Here is a 16,185-nt window from a genome sequence, read left to right on the forward strand (position 1 = left end):
GGCGGGGTGGGAGGCACCACCCTGGCAGAGACATTGTGCTTTCCAGAAGAGGACCACGCCTAGGGCTACGTGCTTTTTATTCACACCCCTAAGCTGGGGTGGTGTACACCGTGCCATCCCACTCCAGTCACGCTTGGGGGGACGTAACAGGCAAAATTTCCGCAAGGTCCCCCACTGGCTGGGGTGAAATGGTTGCGTCCACTGGACTCCGTACACCAGAGGTGTGTGTCGCCATGGATATGGGTGTGTTCTGCATACTACGGTCTGTCCAGTACATCTCCGCCACTCTTGGCATTGTGTACATTCCCATTCATGGTTCTACTGCATCCTTCACACATGCCTGGTTGCCTCCTCTCCCCACTTTCGGATGTTGTGTGGCTGAGGTGCCATGCTGTTGATGGGACATGTACAGGGCTTGCCCAGGTTAGCATTGTTAGGTTAGCATTGTTAGTTGTTCTGTCGTGTCTGGTGGGTGGGCATGTTGTTGTGGATGTTGGTGGTGATTTTGTGACGTGTGAATTGCCAGAGTTGTGAGTTGCATGGTTGTGGAGTTGAGGTGAGTAGGGTGTCGGAGGGTGAAGGAATCATGCACACTTGCTTTGTGTTTTGAGGCGACATTGTTGGAGGTTCCATGGTGTTCTGATGTTGCCTGCACATTGATGTGAGATGTGTGCTTCCTGTTGTGGTGATTGTGTGCTGTGTCACCAGGGGGCACAGGTGGGACATGTGTGCTGTGGATTGCCCCCAACACAGTCGTGCATCCTGCTATGGCGTATGGTACTTGCTTGGTCTCCAGCGGATCCTGCGCATTGTGTTGGAAGTATGGGGACTGGGGTACCAGGATGATGGTGATGTCCAGGAGAGGTGTGGGGGACTTGGATGTGGCTGTCTGTGAGACTCCTCCGACTCTGGCGGGTGTTGTTTGGGGGTGCCAGGGGCCAACAGGTGCAGCCAATCCAGCAGCTTGGTGTGGGGTGGGATGTTGGTTGTCAGCTATGTTGGTGCCGTAGGCCTGTTAGGCGATGGTGGTCAGGATGCGTAGGATGGTTGTCCCTTTCAGCCTGTAGTGAACGGTGATATTATCAGATATTGGGTCTGTGAGGCTGGTGAGTTTCCTGGGGGGGTTCCGGGTGTGGGGTGGGGTCCTGGGGTGGTGTTGGTGGGTGTTGTGGCCCTCTTGGGTGTCCGGGACGCACGACGAGTGGCTCATTGACATCTGTTGCACTTCCGATGTGGCCCTGGGCTGTGCTCCCTTTTGTGGTGCTGGCTGCTGTCCGACTTAACACCAGGTCAGAGCAGGTGTAGATTTCCTGGTGCTAACTCACATTATCGCCTGTTTTGTGTTTTTATCGCCGATCTGTCTGGTCGTTGAGAATGCTGAGGTGTGGTGTGGTCGCGGCTTTTGGCACGGAAACGCCCACTCTGCATCTCATTAGCGATAGTTGCGGGGGTCCTCGGTGGCAATGTTTTTTGCAGCTGCTATCGTGGATAAACGGGTGCTGTTAGCACCAGCTTGTGAATGGGGAGGTAAATTTATCACAGCTTTGGCTTCGATAAAGTGCAGTTAATTCGGCGATAGCTCCTTGTGAATATGGCCCTATGTGTTGTAGCTAAGAGGCGATATCCCCGATGATGAAGCATGCCACCTTGGTGGTGATGGGATTCCGTCCTTATTTAAGGATTCTCACTAGGCACGATTGGAAGTCCTTTGCTGGTGTTCTAAATTGTCAGTGCTTTTCTAAGCCTGCTAGACCCGCAGATTACTAGGTGTTTTTTAATTAGTTACATTATGGAAATTATCCTCGCTGGTCTTAAAACTTCCCTCGGCCCTCTACTCCCAGTTTTGTAGTCTGCATATCTTCAACATTAACTTTCATCCAGTTGGGGCTGCCGCACTCGAGCCTCCCTTGGAGGTGGTAGGCAGCCACCAGGGGGAGTGCAGCGCTCCGGCCTCAGCAGCGGTAGTATGGCCACCAGGGCTCACCTTCTGCCCTGCAGGTCCTCGCTCAGTCTGCTGCCTCTGGTGCGGGTTGCCTCACAAGTTGATGGGGCTCCGCAACCGACTGAAGAGCACTTTTCAGCTCTTGTGCTGAGATCAATGCACCGCTGGTGCTGCGCAGGTGCCAAGGGAGACAAAGGGGCCTGTTTTGTGGTATTGGGGGCGTGCTGTGCTCACCACATGTGTCTTGTCTGTACCTTGCCCATTCAGTTGCGCCAAAGTTCTGTGACTTTTCACTGCTTTGCTGCTCCATTTGTTGGGAATGGTGGTCGGGCACTGTGCTGTCTGCAGACAGATGGCAGCCGAGGAGGCAACCGATCTCTATTGTCTTCCCCCCCAAGTTAGTGCAGTGACTCTACACATTGAAGGCATGAGATAGCGGCAATACTAATGGATGGCTCTCCTCCCCTTTTGCAGATGGCCGCAGGCAGCACGGCGTGGAGGGCAGGCTAGAAGTGGGCTATTCTTTCCTCCATGAGGGACAGCTGAACAGCAGCAGGCATGGTACATGCGGGGTCAGACCCGCTCGTCACCATTGTAGTGTTTGTTATGGGCATTAGGCCCACGTGCTACTAAAAATGATGGACACGGCCGCCAGGCTCTGTTTAGTTAACCGTCCACAAGCACGTGCACCGGGCCCTTTTATTTACAGGCTCACGTCACTTTTGACTCCTGTGGTGGATGGGTGTGGGGTGCAAGTGTGTCCAGCCCTCGAGGGAGTGGCTTGCTATACAAGTGCCTGCTAAGACACTAGAACATGTCCAGCACGACACTACACGTACACTCCACAGGGTTTTTTGTCCTTACCCTCCCAGTTTCACATGGCCAAGCTCCAGTGGCAGCTTCTCCGCTAAGGCGGAGGAGCATCGCCCACTGCTTTAGGAGCAGTACAGCGGAAAAATAAAATGATGATAACCTGGTTATTATCATTTTATTTTTCTCTACTGTCTGGGTTAGGGCGGTGCTGAGGTTACGGGGGAGGAGAGGCTTGCCCACTCCAAGTGCGCATGACTGCTTGGCAGGCACTTTCGGGGTGGCCAAACAGTCCTGCACATTATGCATCTTCCTCACCAGGCTTGCTTTACACAGCCTGGTGAGAAACAAGCAAAGCCTCCCAGTCTCCATCTGTGCGCCGAGCCACAGTGCTCAGACCAATCTCAATGAGGCATTGCAGCTCTGTGATTGGCTTAGGGTAGGAAGCCTGTGTGCTTTATGCTTCCTTTTGTCCCCCCGCCACCCCTGTCCCCTGCCAGCCGCCACTGCCTAGCTCTTAACAAAATGTATACAGCATCTTTTGTCACTTATTTATATTCAACCTGCCCCTTCAAGTAGAGTCTGAGAATGTAATTTAAAGGGGAAAGGTGGTCCTTGTAAATTACATTCTCAGAATCTACTTGAAGGGGCAGGATGAATACATAACTCCCAATCTCTTCATTTAGATAGGTGCCCTCACCAGTTAATTTCAAAAACTGTGAGCCCCCCTTTCTAAAATTTCTATGTATTAAATTTGATTGGTTTCTAGTAGTTTATTATTAAGAGAGCCCGGGACGTTTCAAAAACACGCCCAGACCTTCCATACATGGAATTTGAAAAGTCTTACATTAAGCATAAACTTTTGTGTTTGGTCCATGTGAAAGGGGGCCATCAACTTGCATAAACCTGTGTTAAAACCCAAGTTTACTGGAATTATACAGCAGAATTTAACCAGATTAGATGGCAGGGTTCAGCGCCTAGAGACAGATATGGGTGAGTAGCTGCGCAAAAACAAAACCCTGATTGATTGAGGGCTGACTAATTCATGCTGCAAGAAAAGGCATATTATGTTGGTTAATGCGGCACATTTTGTGATGGTATTACTTAGCTACTTTGTCATTTTAACATGTTAACACTGCCTGGGCAAAGATGTCATCTCTATAGTACTAGTTCAGCTCCAACATACAGCAATAAGCAATTTAGAGGTTAACCATCGACCTTTGCAAACGGCCTTCCATTGCTTGTAATCATGCGTTGCCACATCTTTATTAACTTTTGATCGGTTTGTGCTAGAAACACGTTTTTGGTTAAAACCTGCAGATTGTGCAGTAGATGATGAATTATGTGGCAAATGCTGCACATCTATACTTATGCGGAAAACACTTCAGCCACGGACATTCCAGTGAAGTTGGTTAAGACTTAAGAATGATATGTAACTTTGATCAGTAGGTTGAGCACCACAGCTTCAACCCACGGCATGGCCAACTAATCCCGTCATCTTTCTGGGGGCGATAACATGCACAGCAAACAGTGGCCAATCTCTCCCTCCCTGTCTGTCCCCTTTCACTCTCGCTCTCTCTCTCTCTGACAAAAATGTCAATTTAAAATGCAGCCTCCTTGCTGCAATGTGCTTATCTTACGGCATAAAGAACAGTCCCCAAAGAATGACCCTTTCTGTTTCAAGAGGACGGAGAGCGGACTCTAGACTGCTTCAACACTGAAGAAATCCAAAATAAGGGGTGAGCATGTTAGCGATGATTCGAGCTAAAAAGTGTAACACTTTGCGCATGGATCGCATTGTTCAGCGGATATTGTGTGATGGGGACACTTTCATCTTTAATGGATACATTAAACCAGTGGCAGGAAGCAGCACACTCTTGGTCACGATTTGTTTGCCTTATTTTGTTCAGTGCAGTGATCTCCCACGGGTGTCCTGTCCTCCTACTCCGCTGCCAGCCACCAGAAGTGCCTGGTGTGTGTTGTTGTAGATAAGAGTGGCCTTGCAGTGGAGACCAGTGCATGCGGCACGGGGAGCAAGGCGGGGTTCTCCCATTGTCAGGTTAAAGAAGAAGGGAAGCTTTACACTGCGGTAGCTCTTCGAACGCCTCACCAGGAGTAGTAAGCGCTATATCAATACTATTTCCTGGTTTGCACGTCTGGTCACCAACGAGGTAGTGATGATGTGCCTTTGACCTTATCTGTCGCCTTTGTAGCGCGGTGGGGCCCGGAGTGTTAGGGGCCTGCGCAGTGCTAAAGTAATGAGACACACCAAACCGTACTTATACTTTGGTGGGAAGACCCCGAGTGGTCTCACACTGTTTATTTTATCTCGTCGGGTCGAGTCCGCCCCGAGGACTGCATGCTCGCTACATTGTTGAGGAGAGCCCGGGTGGCTCTCTACATCCCTCCTTTTCTTTAGTGACTGTCCACCATAGTCGGCATGCTCAAGGGACTGTACACATGAAGTCCTTCAGCTTCTGACTGGGTGCAGGGTTCGGCCAGAGACCATACCTCTGGCTCCGGGTGTTGGAACTGGCCAATGCATCTGCATAGGCGTCCAGAAGTGTTGGAGTCACAATGCCTTGGCTGGGTCTTTGGGCGGCCGACACATCATCTCCACCTTCAGCCTGCAGGTGTCTTGGGGTGGAGATCACAGGTTCTAGCGAGTCGACAGGTGCGTGACATGGGGCCTCGCCCAGGTCTTCCATCTCTCCTGAGCAGGCACGCGGACCACAGACCCTCTTGAAGCGAGATACAATTCGAATGACCACTTGCTGTCCTCTTTCCGCGGTGACCATGGTCCCTTACACCTTGACGACTGTCCATTCTTCCGTTCGTACGGCGTCCTGAATTTCCAGCCCGGGTGTCTGTCATTGACCACAATGCTATCTCCTGCTATCAGCTGTGGTTCTTTTGCTCCTCTGACAGCACTGGCCCTCTGGTTGGTCACAGTCCTCCTGGCCTGTGTGGCCACATTATCTCTCTCCGGAGGTCTCCACGCGGATTCTGCCGGGATGCTGTCCCGCGGGGCCCTTTTGAAGAGCAGGTGAGCGGGAGCACACTTGGTGGTGCTGTGGGGTGTTTGCCAGTAGGCATTTAGGAAATGGTGTAGGCATTTAGGAAATGGTTGAGTGCCGACTCAACATCTTCCCCCTGATCCACTGCAATACACAAAACTTGCTTAAGGGTCCGCATAAAATGTACCACCTCCCCGTTGGCATGAGGCCACAGAGGGGTGATCTTCCTGTGGCGGATCACCTTATTCTTCATGTACTCTTGAAACTCGTGGCCTTGGAATGGGTGTCCATTGTCTGAATGGATTTCATCCAGCAGGCCTAGGAGGACGAATGTCTTGTCCAAGATTTTCCTGACATGCAGGAACGCCGTGGATGCCACCACCTCCACCACTGGGAACTTGGAGAATGAGTCGACGATCACCAGCGTGTGACGGCCATCAGGTTAACTCCCAAAGTCGATGCTGATCTTAGACCATGGGAGCTCGCATGGCTCTTCGGGGATGACCGGGGCTGGTGCCGGGGCCCCGACTGTGATGGTGCATGAGTGACATTGGTGCACCATGTCTTCCACTCGGGTCCCCATCGCTGGGAACCAGACTTTGTTTCGTAGCCGGGCTTTGGTTTTCGCCATCCCTTGGGTGCCCCACATGCGCTAGCTGGATGATGCAATCCTGCAGTGTCCTGGGAATCAAGATGACGTGCCTCCTCAGGACGACTCCCTGCTCCCCTCTGCTCAGCTCATGTCGCATCTGCCAGAGCTGTTGCCGAGCATGGCTCTCTTCCACCCGGAGCGACTGGGCTCCATCCAGGAAGTGGGTCCACCCATTGTTTATCAGGGCATTCTTCACCCTGACAAGCGTCTCGTCTGTGGCCATGGCTTGGCCAATCTCCTCTGTCATGGGTTTTGGGCATGCCTCGTATGAGACCATCTTCAGAAATGCCTTCGAGTATGCTATGTCCGTAGACGGGGCTCGAGCGACCAGCGGCTCAGGGTGCCGCAAAAGGTAGTCTGCTGGGTTGTGTGCCCCTGGACGGAAAACAACCTAGAAGTTGTACGCCTGCAACTGAACGGCCCATCTTTCGATCCTGGGAGGCTTCAGTCTTGAGGAACCTGCGAAGAGTGGGAGCAGCGGCTTGTGATCAATCAATCAATCAATCAATACATTTGTAGAGCGCACTACTCACCAATGAGGGTCTCAAGGCGCTAAGGGGGAGCTGCTACTTCTCAAACAACCAGGTCTTGAGAAGTCTTCTGAAGGTCAGTAGGTCCTAGGTCTGTCGCAGGTGGATAGGGAGGGTGTTCCATGTCTTAGCGGCGAGGTGGAAGAATGATCTGCCGCTGGTGGTCATTTGGTGGATGCGTGGGACGATGGCAAGGGTGAGGTCAGCGGAACGAAGCTGGCGAGGTCAGCGGAGCGAAGCTGGCGATTCGGGGAGTGGAAGGTGAGTCGTTTGTTGAGGTATGCTGGTCTGGCGTTGTGGAGTGCTTTGTGAGCGTGGGTGAGGAGCTTGAAGGTGATCATCTTGTTGACGGGGAGCCAGTGCAGATCTCTCAGGTGGGCAGTGATGTGGCTGTGGGGGGGGGGATGTCGAGGATGAGGCATGCGAAGGCGTTCTGTATGCGTTGGAGTCTTTTCTGGAGTTTGGCCATGGTTCCCGCATAGAGGGCATTGACGTAGTCCAGCCTGGTTCTGACGAGGGCCTGGGTGACCGTCCTTTTGGTTCCGGTGGGGATCCATCTGTAGATCTTGCGGAGCATGCGGAGGGTATTGAAGCAGGAGAAGGAGACGGCGTTGACTTGGTGGGTCATTGATAGTGATGAGTCCAGGATGAACCCCAGGTTGCGTGCGTGGTCGGTGGGTGTCGGTGGGTGTCGGTGCAGCTCCCAGCGCGGCCGGCCACCAGGAGTCGTCCCAGGTGGATGGGGTGGAGCAGAGAATGAGGACCTCCGTCTTGCCTGAGTTCACTTTCAGGCAGCTGTTCTTCATCCATTCGGCGACGGCCTTTCCTTCCTTTGTGGAGGTTGCTTTTGGCGGTCGCAGGGTCCTTGGTGAGGGAGAGGATCAGCTGGGTGTCATCGGCGTATGAGATGATGTTGAGGTCATGTGATCGGACGATGTTGGCGAGCAGTGCCATGTAGACGTTAAAAAGGGTCGGGCTGAGGGATGATCCTTGGGGTACGCCGCAGGTGATCTTGGTGGCTTCGGATCGGAATGGGAGAGGCAGACTCTCTGGGTTCTGCCGGTGAGGAAGGAGGTGATCCAGTCCAGGGCTTTGTCACGGATCCCTGCGTTGTGGAGGTGTGTGCGTGTGGTGTGGTGGCAGACGGTGTCGAAAGTGGCAGAGAGGTCCAGGAGGAGGAGGGCCACAGTTTCGCCTTTGTCCAGCAGGGTCCTGATGTTGTCGGTGGCAGCGATGCAGGTGGTTTCGGTGCTATGGCTGCTGCGGAATCTGGATTGGGATGAGTCCAGGGTGTTGTTCTCCTCGAGGACACGGGTCAGTTGCCTGTTGACAATCTTCTCGATGACTTTCGCTGGGAACGGGAGCAGGGAGATGGGCCGGAAGTTCTTGAGGTCCTTTGGGTCTGCCTTGGGATTCTTGAGTAGGGCGTTGATCTCGGCGTGTTTCCAGCTCTCTGGGAAGGTGGCGGTCTTTAAGGAGCTGTTGAGGATCTTCCTAAGATGGGGTGCAATGATGGAGCTTGCTTTGTTGAAGATGTGGTGGGGGCAGGGGTCGGATGGCGAGCCGGAGCGGATGGTGTTCATGATTTTGATGGTGTAGTCTTCGTTGACGTGGTTTCAGGAGAGCAGGAGGCCGGTGTGGCTGGGGAGCGGTGAGTCTGAGGTGTAGGCGGCTGTCGGGAAGGGGGGTCTGGGTGTTGAAGCTGTCATGGATGTCTGCTATCTTGCGGTGAAAGAAGTTGGCTAGGGAGTCGCAGAGGTCTTGCGACGGCGGGATGTTGTTGGAGCTGGAGCTGGGGTTGGCGAGTTGCTTCACGATGTTGAAGAGCTCTTTGCTGTTGTGTGCGTTGTTGTGGATACATTCCTGGAAGGAAATCCTTTTGGGAGTTCGAATGAGTTGGTGGTGCTTGCGGCTGGCGTTCTTGAGGGCAGCGTGGTTGTCCGGTGTCTGTTCGTGGCGCCAATTCTTCTCAAGTCTTCAGCAGGTCTGCTTGGATGCCTGGAGGTCGGTGGTGAACTAGCTTGCCCTTCTGCCGGTGCATCTGTTTGAGGGTTTCTTGATTGGGGCAAGAGTGTTGGCGCAGTCGTCAATCCATTGCCTGAGGTTGCGGGTGGCTGTGTCGGTGGGGGTCGGTTAGTGGGTCTCGGGCGAGGGTGGTGATTAGCTGGTCTTCGGTGACCTTGTTCCAGCTGCTGTGGGGGATTCGTTGAGGGTGGTTGTGCGTGGTGTGTTTCCCGAAGGAGAAGTGGATGCAGCAGTGGTCGGTCTAGTGGAGTTCGGTGGTGTGGCTGAAGGTGACGTGGTTGTAGGCAGAGAAGATGGGGTCGAGCGTGTGTCTGGTGGAGTGGGTGGGTGTCGTGACAAGCTGTTTGAGTCCAAGGTTGGCGAGGTTCGAGCAGGGTGGTTGAGTTGGTATCGTTGGCGTTCTCGAGGTGGTAGTTCATGTCTCCGAGGAGGGTGTAGTCTGTGGAGTCCAGGGCGTGAGAGCTGATGACGTCTGAGATGGAGTCTCTGAACTGTGGCTGGGGTCCAGGGGGCCTGTAAACGAGGGTTCCTCTTAGGGTGGTGTTGGGATCGATGTGGATCTGGAAGTGCAGGTGTTCCACGGTGCTGAGGGTGTCTTCAGTGCTGGTCAAGATTCTGAGGGTATTCCTGTGGACGATGGCGATTCCTCCTCCCGGTCTGTTGATGTGATCCCTGCGGGTGATCTTGTAGCCGTCCAGGATGGCTATGGCAATGTCGGGTGCTGATGAGGTGTTCATCCAGGTCTCCGTCAGGAAGGCAACGTCCGGGGAGGATAAGTCGAGTAGGTCCCAGAGTTCGACTGCGTGCTTGTTGACGGAGCGGGTGTTGAGTAGTATGCATCTGAGGTGGTTGCGACCTGCCCTGGTGGGGGAGGAAGGGGCAGGACGAGCAGGTGCTCGGCGGCTGGTGAAGCTGCAGCTCCGGCAGGAGAAGGGTCTGTGAGTGAGCTTCGGGGTGGCCTGGAAGCAGGTGGGTGATTGGCCGGCATTGAGTTCATGGAGGATGCTGGCGTCGCAGCGGTGTCGGTCATCGTGGCTCTCGTGGGGGCCACGGAGTCTGGCGCTGGGTGCAGTCCAGGCACAGACGGGTTTGCCTTAGGAGCGCCATTAAGAAGGGGAGCTGGGAGGGAGGAGCAGCTGGGAGGCGGGTGCGGGGAGCGAATGGGCGAGCGAGGAGGGTGGGGCCTCAAGGAATGTAGCGTCACTACCTGGAACACCTGTCCATACAGATAGAGATGAAAATGCTGACATGCCCACTTTATGGCCAGAGCTTCCCTCTCGATTTGGGCGTATCTGGTCTCGGTGTCTGAGAGCGCCCGAATGGCGCAAGCGACTGGCATAAGCGACTGGCTACCATGTTTCTCGGTCATGCTCCTGTAGGAGGACAGCTCCTAGACCTACTGGGCTTGCGTCCACCACTAGCTCCATGCATCGCCCCGGGTGGAAGTAGGCCATCACTTTCTTGTCCATGAGGGCCGTTTTGATGGTATTGAATGCCGTGTTGGCAGCTACAGTCCATTCCCATTGGCGGTCACTGGGGGTGAGGGCGAGGAGTGGCTCTGACAGAGAGGCCAGGTTCGGAATGAACCTGCCACAGTAGGTGGCCATGCCGAGGAAACTGCGGACCTCTGTGGGGGACTTCGGGGTGCTCGCCGCCCAGATGGCCATTACTTTCTTGGGGTCCACTCTCAACTCCTCTCTGGTGAAATGTAGCCAAAGAAGTCGACCGACTCCTGGTAAATGGAACACTTGGCCCTGTGGAGTGTCAACCCACAGTCTTCTAGCTGCTGGAGGGTGGCCAGAGGTGGGTGTGATGTTCTTCCAAGGTGTTCGAGAACACCAGGATGTCGTCACTCAGATTTATGCGGTACAAAAGGGGGTGGTGATGGACGGAGCATCAGAACCAATCAAACACTCACACCCAGTCAACAGATCTGGGTTTGATCCATCACCGTTCTTTAGCCCACTCTGCCACCCCAGTTCAGACATGGCCATATGCAAATCAGTCTGACCCTGTGCCTCATGGGAACAGTCCAGCCCGAACTACCAAGCCATGCCTTCCCTGGACCGGAAACAAGCTTCCTAGGACCGGTTTCTGGCATTTCAGCCGTCTTCAGCCAGGCTACCTTGAATCCAGTGGCAAAGCGAGCAAGGGACTCACGTCTGAGCATACCCTGCCAACTTATGACAAACAATGCGGTACAAAAGGGGGTGGTGATGGACGGAGCATCAGAACCAATCAAACACTCACACCCAGTCAACAGATCTGGGTTTGATCCATCACCGTTCTTTAGCCCACTCTGCCACCCCAGTTCAGACATGACCATATGCAAATCAGTCTGACCCTGTGCCTCATGGGAACAGTCCAGCCCAAACTGCCAAGCCATGCCTTCCCTGGACCGGAAACAAGCTTCCTAGGACCGGGTTCTGGCATTTCAGCCGTCTTCAGCCAGGCTTGTTTGAATCCAGTGGCAAAGTGAGCAAGGGACTCACGTCTGAGCATACCCTGCCAACTTATGGCGAACAAAGCGGTACAAAAGGGGGTGGTGATGGACGGAGCATCAGAACCAATCAAACACTCACACCCAGTCAACAGATCTGGGTTTGATCCATCACCGTTCCTTAGCCCACTCTGCCACCCCAGTTCAGACATGGCCATATGCAAATCAGTCTGACCCTGTGCCTCATGGGAACAGTCCAGCCCTAACTGCCAAGCCATGCCTTCCCTGGACCGGAAACAAGCTTCCTAGGACCGGTTTCTGGCATTTCAGCCGTCTTCAGCCAGGCTTGCTTGAATCCAGTGGCAAAGTGAGCAAGGGACTCACGTCTGAGCATACCCTGCTAACTTATGGCGAACAAAGCGGTACAAAAGGGGGTGGTGATGGACGGAGCATCAGAACCAATCAAACACTCACACCAGTCAACAGATCTGGGTTTGATCCATCACCGTTCTTTAGCCCACTCTGCCACCCCAGTTCAGACATGGCCATATGCAAATCAGTCTGACCCTCACAGGGATGCTCCGTCAATCACCACCCCTTTTGTACCGCTTTGTTCGCCATAAGTTGGCAGGGTATGCTCAGACATGAGTCCCTTGCTCACTTTGCCACTGGATTCAAGCAAGCCTGGCTGAAGATGGCTGAAATGCCAGAAACCGGTCCCTAGGAAGCTTGTTTCCGGTCCAGGGAAGGCATGGCTTGGCAGTTCGGGCTGGACTGTTCCCATGAGGCACAGGGTCAGACTGATTTGCATATGGCCATGTCTGAACTGGGTTGGCAGAGTGGGCTAAAGAACGGTGATGGATCAAACCCAGATCTGTTGACTGGGTGTGAGTGTTTGATTGTTTCTGATGCTCCGTCCATCACCACCCCCTTTTGTACCACTTTGTTCGCCATAAGTTGGCAGGGTATGCTCAGATGTGAGTCCCTTGCTCACTTTGCCACTGGATTCAAGCAAGCCTGGCTGAAGACGGCTGTGTAAGGATCTTACCCGTAATAGATTCTGCAGGAGCGCCACGGAGTTCGAGAAGACGTTGTAGCTGGCCCCTGCCTTCCACCAGCACCTAATGCCTCTATCAGAACCTAGAGAGCACAGGTACTAGGGGAAAACAGGGAAACAAAACAAGGTAAGAGGGGAAGAGATCTCCGCAGCTATCGTCCACTGCTCTTTCTGGATGTAACACCACTGTTGATGTTTGGTCTCGGTAGGGCTCCCTGGATACTGTGTCTAGAAGGGAATGCCCGAATTAGGAAAGAAGAGGGGGAGAAAGCAGTGGAATGATGTTCAACAGTAATACAGAAAGGGAAATAAATGAATACCTAAGATCTGCTGTCAGGGGCAGTATGCTTGCGGTGAGTAGTCTGAGGAGAAGCCTTCTATATGTTTTCCTAAACTTAGAACATAAGAGACAATATATGAGTTCCACTATTCTCCCAATGCCTCCCCTATCCCTCCTACATGCTTTTCCCCGTTACCAGATATGCAAGCAGGGCGATGATCTGACGTAACGCTGCTTCCCGATGGTTCAAGTCGTAGACAGCAAGGCTCAGGAAGCAGTGTGAGTAGGTGGTGTTTTCGTAGTCCCCCGGGGCCAATAGGATTGCTAAGTTAAGCCTCAGAAGCCCAACTCCAGAGAGGTCCAAGGACGACCCCAATCCAGGTGAGAGCGACACCAGCGGAGATGACGCCAGGAGGGAGGAATAAGCAACAGGGGTAAGTAAGCACCCCAGACACCCGGCCAGTCCTCGGGAGACAGCTCTGGCAAGGCGGGCGGAGCGCTGGGTATGCGAAAGCAACGGCAGTGCCGGGAAAGCACCCCAGACACCCGGCCGGCCCTCGGGAGGCAGCTCCGGAAAGGCGGGCGGAGCGCTGGGTATGCAAAGGCAACAGCAGTGCAGGGAAAGCACCCCAGACACCCGGCCGACCCTCGGGAGGCAACTCCGGAAAGGCGGGCGGAGCGCTGGGTATGCGGGGCTGTCGAAGGAGACGGGAAAAGATAAGAAGAGGAATGCCTCAATAACGGCAATGAGGGTACAACAGGTAGTCCGCCCTGCCTCGGGGAAAACCCGGTAAAGGCAGGCGAACCGAAGTTTGGGATCCAAGTACACGGAGAACAGACTCGGAAACGGCCAAGTAGAAGTCTTTGATCCAAGAACAGAGTCTCCAACAAAGAAACGCCACGGAAGGCGTCTAGTATCCAAAATCAGGAAATGCACACAGGAAACAGGAAACGGACAACACAACTACGTGACAAACACTAGAACGCGAAGCCTCGAGTCCTTGCGCGTTCCGCTTTTCTACAGTCTCGTAGCTTACTGAGCATGCGCACCGGTACAGGCACTGATCACTGTGTCCTGCGCTCTGCAATCCTGACAGTACACTCCCCCCAGAACACCCCCCACTGGTTTGGGCTTGTGAAGGTTTCTTCTGTGAAACTGACGGATTAACCTAGGGGCGTGTACCTGACTTGCGGGCTCCCAGGACCTTTCCTCCACCCCATAACCCTTCCAATGAATTAGGTATTGCAACCGGAGTCTACTCCTTCTGGAGTCAACTATGGTTTCGACTTCGTATTCTTCTTCTCCTTCAACAAATATGGGTGTTGGTGTTGGGGGGAGACGTGTACCAGGTTCCACTGGCTTCAATAGGGAAACATGAAAAACAGGGTGCACCTTTACACTCATGGGTAGCTTTAATTCCATAGCTACGGGATTAATTACTCTCGTAATGCTGTATCGACCCAAAAATCTAGGTTTGAACTTACATGAGCCCCTTATAGGAATATGTTTAGAAGATAACCATACCTCATCTCCTTGCTTGTACATTGGTTCAGCTTGTCTATGGAGATCTGCCCCTCTCTTATAACTAGCTTTCGCCTGATCCAAATTAGCCTGAGTGAGTCGGTGTATGGATTGAAGGTCCTGAATGAACACATCAACTGCCGGAGTGGTGCTCTCAGAGGAAGAGAGAGAAAGAAAAGCCTTAGGATGGAAACCATAAGAACAGAAAAAAGGAGTGTATTTGGTGGATACATGTTGACTATTATTGTACGCGAACTCTGCCATCCATACCATGTCGTCCCAATCAGACGTGGAAGTCATTGCCTGAGCTCGTATATATTGCTCAAAGCACTGATTGACTCTTTCCGTCTGACCATCGGTCTGTGCATGGTGGCTAGAAGACAGACGCACATCCATCTGTAGCAAGGCACATAGTTTTCTCCAGAATCGAGAAACAAATTGGGCACCCCTGTCTGAAATTACGACTGCGGGAAACCCATGCAATTTCACCACTTGTTGAAGAAAAACGGTGGCGAGAGTGTTGGCTGTAGGGAGACCTTTCAGCGGGATAAAGTGTGCTGTCTTTGTAAACAAGTCTACCACTACCAGTAACGTGTTGTGCCCCTTGGAGGTCGTAGGTAGTTCCACAATAAAATCTAGAGACACGGTGTGCCAGGGATTAGGTGGAGTCGGTAGTGGTTGCAACAATCCCATGGGTTTTTGGTGGGAACTCTTACTTTGTGCACAGACGTGACACGTCTTTACAAACCGTTCCGCATCTTTTCTTAAAGTGGGCCACCAAAACCATCTCATTAACAGATCAATGGTCTTCTTAATCCCGGGATGTCCTGCTAAGGGATGTGTATGACACCACTCTAAGGCCTGGTTTTGTAAATCCGAGGTTAGTAAGACTATACCCTTTTGCACATAAGCAAGCCCATCCTTCATACAGTGTTCCACTGATTCTATCAGTTCTCGGCCTTCTTGAGTGCATTGTTCATTCTTTGCCCTTGCTAGAAACTCCTCTTCGGAGGTTCCCCCTATGATCTTATGGTGAGGGATAATAAAAGGAGGTTCTATCTGTTCTTCAGGAATCTCATATCCGAGTCTGGACAATGCATCTGCCTTGCCATTCTTTCTTCCCGCTCTATACTGAATGGTAAACTCATAGTCGCTGAAGAATTGGGCCCACCTTAATTGTCTCATTGATAATGCTTTGGCAGACTTCAAGAATTGCAGATTCCGGTGATCTGTATATACAGTGACTGTGTGTCTTGTTCCGAGTAAATACTGCCTCCACACCTCGAATGCCTTTTTAATGGCCAACAGTTCCTTCTCTCTGATTGCGTAATTGACTTCAGCGGGAGTTAATTTATGTGAGAAGTAGGCTACAGGATGTAATTCTCCTGTGGACTTATCTACTTGAGATAACACCCCGCCCACAGCAGCATTGGATGCATCTGCCTCTACTATAAAAGGATAGTCAGGATCAGGGTGTTGCAACACAGGGGCTTGTGTGAATGCCTTCTTTAGTTCCTGGAATGCATGATCAGCTTCTTCTGACCAAACAAAAGGAGCACCCTTTTTCAATAAATTTGTGATAGGTGTTACCAAACCAGAAAAGCCCTTAATAAAGCGCCTATAGAAATTGGCAAACCCAATAAAACTCTGTATTTCTTTCACCTTTTGGGGAGCCGGCCACCTATGTATCGCTTCCACCTTCTGTGGATCCATGGTTAATCCCCAGGGTGAAACAAGGAAACCCAAAAAAGGAACCTGTTGAACATGAAACGTACATTTTTCCAATTTGCAATATAACTGGTTATTGTGTAGTTGTTCTAACACTTGTCTAACATGGGAGATGTGTTCTTGTACCGATGTGGAATAGATTAACAGATCGTCAATATAGGCTATAACGAATTTATCCAGCA

Source organism: Triturus cristatus, chromosome 3_2, assembly GCF_964204655.1.
Source record: "Triturus cristatus chromosome 3_2, aTriCri1.1, whole genome shotgun sequence".
NCBI lineage: Eukaryota > Metazoa > Chordata > Amphibia > Caudata > Salamandridae > Triturus > Triturus cristatus.